This window comes from Tupaia chinensis, unplaced genomic scaffold (genome assembly GCF_000334495.1).
Source record: "Tupaia chinensis unplaced genomic scaffold, TupChi_1.0 Scaffold000115_1, whole genome shotgun sequence".
Lineage (NCBI taxonomy): Eukaryota > Metazoa > Chordata > Mammalia > Scandentia > Tupaiidae > Tupaia > Tupaia belangeri.
Window position 1 is genome coordinate 2,151,047 of NW_006159579.1, and position 6,088 is coordinate 2,157,134.

The window sequence follows — 6,088 nt, forward strand, 5'->3', positions numbered from 1 at the left end:
ACTACATGGGAATCCAGCGACATAGCCAATATGCTAACTGCTGGTCCCCATAGCTACCTTTTTTAAAAACAGCTATCAAAGGTACCAACAGATGGTGTAATGGTATGTCGCTGGACTCCCAAGCAGTCGACTGTGATCTGAGTTCCGGACCCAGTGGCTTAAAACTCACGTTGGGCATGTGTGCATGTATGCCCAAAATACCAAGGGAGGATGGAGGAGAAAAGACTGTGACATGGTCATCCACCCTGGGAAATGATTTCTCGCTTTCTGTCTGTCTGTCTGTCTGGCAAGTGTGCACGCTACAGCAAAAATCTCTTTTTCTAAAAAAAAAAAAAAAAAAAAAGAAGTTTTATTTAACTTTATTTTTTATTATTATTATTATTATTTTACAGTTTAACCAGAGAGGAGACACACAGAGAGAGAGAGAGACAGAGAGAGAGAGAGAGAGAGAGGAAAAGTGAGAAAGCAAGCCACCAAGTTAAGGACTCCAACTGCAGTTGGCCATGTGGGAGTCCAGTGACTTTAATCACCACATCACCTGCCGACTCCAGCAAAAATCTCTTTAAAAAAATAAATAAATAAAAACAAACCAGCTACCAAATTCATGAGCAGTCCAACCAATACTGAACAGTTCTTTCTTTGCAGGTTACTTGGGGTCTCAATCATCTTCTCCATCATCTGTCTCTCTCTTCCTCTTCTTACTCTTCCCACTTTCTTTCTCTTCTTCATCCTATCTTCTTCATATTCACAACTCCATCATGTTCAAATTCTTCTTCCTCCCCACTGACTTCATCTTCATCTTCCTTCTCTACATTTTTGTCATCTTTATTCTCTTCTCATCAAACGCTTTCTCCTCATGGTCCTCATCTTCTTCATCTTTTTCGTTCTCCTCTTCTTCGTCCACACTGTCTACCTCAGCATCTGTGTCAGGGGCTTTCCAGTCCTATCAATCACAGCCATCCAGGTAGGTCAGCTGGGGCAGGAGCCTAAAGATACTCACTTGGTAGCATTCAGGTTAGTGACCTCACAGTTAAATAGATCCAGGCTTTTCAGATATTCCAACTTTTTCAAAGATTCCAAGGTCCTGATGTCTTTCAGTTTATTTCCACTTACGTTTAGATGTGTGAGATTTAGAAGTTTTTTCTACTAACATGTTCAGGATTCATAGACTCCATTCTCACTGAGCTCAAGTTTTTCAATTAGGTAGCTTGGAAAGATTTGAACTAAAATCAAGTCTATATTTATTAAGCTGAGGAACTCTTAAGTTCACAAATTCTGCTGTTCAGGCCTCAGTTTTTCTATCACTTGATTTGCAACTGCTGAAGACAAGTTCTCAAACAGCTGCTGGGGTCCAGTTCTTCAGCTCCAGGTGGATTCTCTTCTTCATGTCCATGTTCCCCTCTTACCCCATTTTCAAATTTAACTTTTTATGGCACGGTGGAAAGGGAAGAGACATCCTGGCCTGTACAGCAAGGGCCATCAGAAGGGTCTTGAGATCAATAAATCTGAGTACATTAAAATTCAGACTTTTTAAATAATAGACATCCTAACATTTTTAAAATAAGCAACAAACTGGGAAATGACATTTGTAAAGCATATTAATAAACATAATATATAAAGATAACTTCTGAAAAAGACAATCCAATAGAAAAATGGCAAAACAAGTCCCAGCATGGTCTAAGGTGTGTAAAGTGTAAATCTGGTATTACCACAGGTACCATCCAGTAGACTCCAGAACAGTAGACCACTGCCATCACTGACCAATACAGAAAATGCAAGGGCCTGTTATGCTGCATGTACAGGGAACATGGAAGAATCAAACCAAAAGGACAGAGCCAAGATGGTTATTTTGCATACTATAGAAACTGGATGGCCAACCAGAGGTTGAACACCCAACATTCAGACTAGGGGTTAGCAAATGTTTTGGTAAAGAGTAAATTTTTCCAACTCTGTGAGCTGACATAATTCCTCCTTTACAACTACTCAATTCTGCCATAGGTAGCATGAAAGCAGACAAGTAAACAAATGAGTGTGGCTATGTTCCAATGAAACTTTATTTACAAAAACAGGTGGTGGGCCAGGTTTGACCTATGGGCCATAGTTTCCTGATCCCTGACTTAGATAGTAAGGATTTTCCTACACTCCAGGAATACTTTCCACATCTTTCCCTGACTGTCACATCTGCTGACACTTACATCTGTTTTCTAAGGATAAAAAAAACACACTTGAGAGCTTCAATGGTTTCCAAAAGTCTATTACTCTACAAAAAACAAACAAACAAAAAAAAGAACCTCTTCTCCCTTATTATCTGTGACAACTTACATTTAGTTTTCCTTTTACTTTTTAAAACTTCTTTGACAGCCACTACCTAAACTAGAAATCAATCCCCCCTATATCAGTCACAATGTCAACTATCAACACCTAAAAATTCTAACTCTGATGAATGCCCACAGCCTCTGCCTTAGTTCAGACCCTCACTACTTCCCTGTTCTTCAACCTACATTTACTCCAAAGAGCACTCATGTATCTCCTAAAAATTAAACTACATCACACTTTCCCCTTCCTGAAAATCTTGAATGCCTCCCTCTCACCTTTGAAATCAGTCCAAATTCCTTAGGAATTTCCTTCGCAACCAGGTTCCAAACAACCTTCCCAGTCTCATCTCTGACCACACACACATTGCTCCAGCCACATTCAATTACATTCCCTGAAAAGGCACGTCTACCTGAAAAGCTCTTTTCTCAACTCTCATTGGCAAACTGCTCTATCTTTCAGGATACATCTCAAACGTCACCCCTCCAGAAATCCTTTCTTGTTTGTTTTTTTGTTTTTGTTTTTGTTTTTTCTGAGAGGTTTTTACTATAGGGCGCGTGAGCTTGCCAGACAGACACACAGAGAGAGAGACAGAAAGTGAGAAATCATCCCCCAGGGGGATGGCCACGCCGCAATCCCTTCTCCTCCATTCTCCTCTCGGGATCTTGGGCACGCAGGCACATGTGCCCAGCATGAGTTTTAAGCCACCGGGTCCGGGACTCGAACCACAGTTGACTACATGGGAGTCCAGCGACATAGCCATTACGCTAACTGCTGGTCCCCAGAAATCCTTTCTTGATTCCTAGAGCAGAGACACATCCACCTCTGTGTCTTTATAATACTTTTCTCATGGGACTGAAAACCCAATGCAAAATAACCGCCTTAAAGATCTTTGATTCCTCAAAGCCAGTTGAATGTCTATCAAATAGAAGACATGCCTGGTAGTAGAAGTAGGGTTTCTTAACCTGGAAGTCACAGACGGTGAGGCCATAGGGAGAATTCAGGTGTGGAGGGCAGGGTCTCTTAGAACTTGGATGGGGGAAAAATACTTCTTTATTTTCATTAACCTCTAAATTGAAGTTACCGTTTTATTCAAATATGAATGCAAGCAACAAAACATTCTATTAATAGTATTAGCAATTACCTATAACTCTAACAAACAGAAATCATAAATATCTTTATTTTATACTACAGTTGTTGTAGATATCTTGAAGTATTATTAATGCTCACCATGTCTTAGAAATCATAATTTGAGGGGCCAGCAGGTAGTGTGGTGGTTAAGGATCTGGACTCCCACATGGCTGAACACGGTTTGAGTCCCAGACCTGGCTTTCTCACTTTTCCTTTCTCTCCCGTGTCAAATAGTAGTAATAACAACAACAACAAAATTAAATACATATTCTAAAAAAAAGAGATTACAATTTGGTAATATATCGGACCCATCATTAGACTTAATTTTTTTAATTTAATTTGCTAGAGGGATATGTACTCACCAGAGAAAAAGACACAAAGAGAAAAAAAAAAAAAAAAGACACAAAGAGAAAAAGAGTGGGGGTGGGCAGGAGTGAGAAAACACTTTCCATGGGGAATGATCACACTGCACACCCTTTTCCTCCATTTCTCCCTCCTTTTAAGATTTTTAGGCACATACTCACATGCACCAGGTGCGTTTTTCAAGCTGCCAATTTTGGACTCAAACTATACAGTTGGCCATGCAAAATCCAGTCGCTTTAACCACCATGTCATTGGTAGACCTGATCTAATTTCTAAATATCTTGAAAAAGAAGGGTGAGTGTATGTGTGCATGTATCATGATTTATATATTTTGGTAGTTGTATTTCAATATAATTTTGGTTTTCTTTCTAATTTGATATATTTTATAGAATTAACAATATTCTTCTGAGAAGTCTATAAGCGCCACCAGATGCTAAAGGGGCCCATGGCACAGATAAGGTCATACCTCTCTGCATTAGAATGACCTAGAACATATGAACTGTGTTTCTGTATATATGAATAACATTGAAAACCTTATTTTATAAATGTTCTCATAACATTTTTGTTGAAATCCCTTTACAATAATATGGGGCCCTGGACCTATCATGACTGATTTGCAGTTTCCCTCAGAACTTTCCCATAGCCCATGTGAATTCTGAACTCTTCTCTATCATACTCAAATTTTAGTCAAACTTTAATCAAAGTGTGAACATGACAGAGATTCTGGGTCTCTACTATTTTTCAGGGATTTTTAAAAAGACTTTTTGTGTCCTTTTGCTGTACAGTAATCATCTAGAAGAGAAGCATCTCTTGAAATTCTACAAAGTTAGAGGGTCTTGAGGATAACTTCTCCAACTTCTCTGCACAAATGGAGGCAAGCTAGGAAGTAACATGTAGTTGGCTACCTATAATTTCTTTTTAATTCCCCTCAGCCTTTGCTCATATGCATTATGAAAACAAAACAAATTAATTAATCATTCTCTGATATATACTGTCACTTCCACTTTCTCCCACCTAGCAAATTTCTTTAAGGAGATTCGTTGAATGAGAGAAGGCAGACCATTTCCAGTAGCCCCTCTGCCACTAACTCTAAGATCTTGTAAGTCAACTTTACATTTCTATGTCTCAGCTAAAATCACTTCATGATCTGAAAGCATTACATGATCTCAAATGCCTTTGCTGTTTCTATACATTTACTCTTCCTCACTATTCTTAAAGGCTTCAATAAGGCCTTTCTGATGACCTCTCCAGGTGACCCTACTGCTCTTAAGCAGTGGGCTGTCCCCTTTCTGGGAAGACACCTTGGGTAACCGCCCCCAAACAGCCGGGTTCCTCCTTTTAAAGACACACAACCCTCTTAATTGAAGGAGGTTCTGTCCCTTCTTACCAACCAGTTTCACTCTCTATACCCCAACTGCTGGCCAGCTCCTGCACCCAAATCTAAGCCTCTTTTTCTCTCCTCACTAAATCATTCCCTTTTCTTGTTGCTACCTCCAATACGGGGGAGAGGATCCTGGGGCACCTAAGTCCTCAGTCCCATGGGAGTTACAAAGACTTGTTATTCAGCTCCAGGACCCCCACCACTACCACCCTGCTTGCCCTAATCTGCTATCTGCATCTGTACGCAAAGGGTCTCTATTTTTAATCAATCACCTTCTCTCCGACCCCTCCCTGCAAGGAACTGATCCAGCACTGACAGCCTGAGCTCGGACCCCACGCTGCTCTCCCCAACCCCAGGATTCTACCTGCCCTTAGGTCCTGACCACTGCCTGTGGTCTACCCCAGCTCCACGTCTGGCCATCCCCTCAGTCCACTGGCCCCGACTCCGGTTCAATTCAGGCCCAGTGTCCCTTCTCTGCAACCCCAGCCAGGACCCCAGTCCAACTCCCGCCAGCTCCTCGGGCCCGGAGCGCCACCCGGTGCTGACCCCGGCCGGCCTGCACTCTCAACGCCGCAGACCCCGAGTCCCACGCCCTCCCTAGTCCGGCCTGGCACAGCTCCCTCCAGCGCCCCCGCCCGCAGCCCGGGGCCCTCTCCCCAACATGGCGACGGGGACGCGAGCGCGGCCGGCGGGCGGGGCGGCTCCGGGCCGGGCCCGCACTGCTGCACGGTCTCCCGGCGCCATTTTCCCACGCCGGGCCCGGGCGGCGCCGACTCCCCGCGAAGCCAGCCGGGCCCAGACCGCAGACGCCCCGCAGGCCCACCCCCTACGGACCGGCGTCGCCGTCGCCTCACCTGAGCGCGGCCCTGGCCCTCCCGGGCGGGCCTCGGAGCGACGGCC

At 43.3% G+C, this 6,088-nt stretch overlaps 2 pseudogenes; one reads left to right on the top strand and one right to left on the bottom strand.

Moving 5' to 3' along the window:
- Positions 1-557: 557 nt before the first annotated feature.
- On the bottom strand, positions 558-1,537 carry LOC102496640 (acidic leucine-rich nuclear phosphoprotein 32 family member B pseudogene; annotated as a pseudogene).
- Positions 1,538-5,849: 4,312 nt separating this feature from the next.
- LOC102480926 (uncharacterized) overlaps positions 5,850-6,088 on the top strand; it is a 14,504-nt pseudogene continuing 14,265 nt past the window's right edge.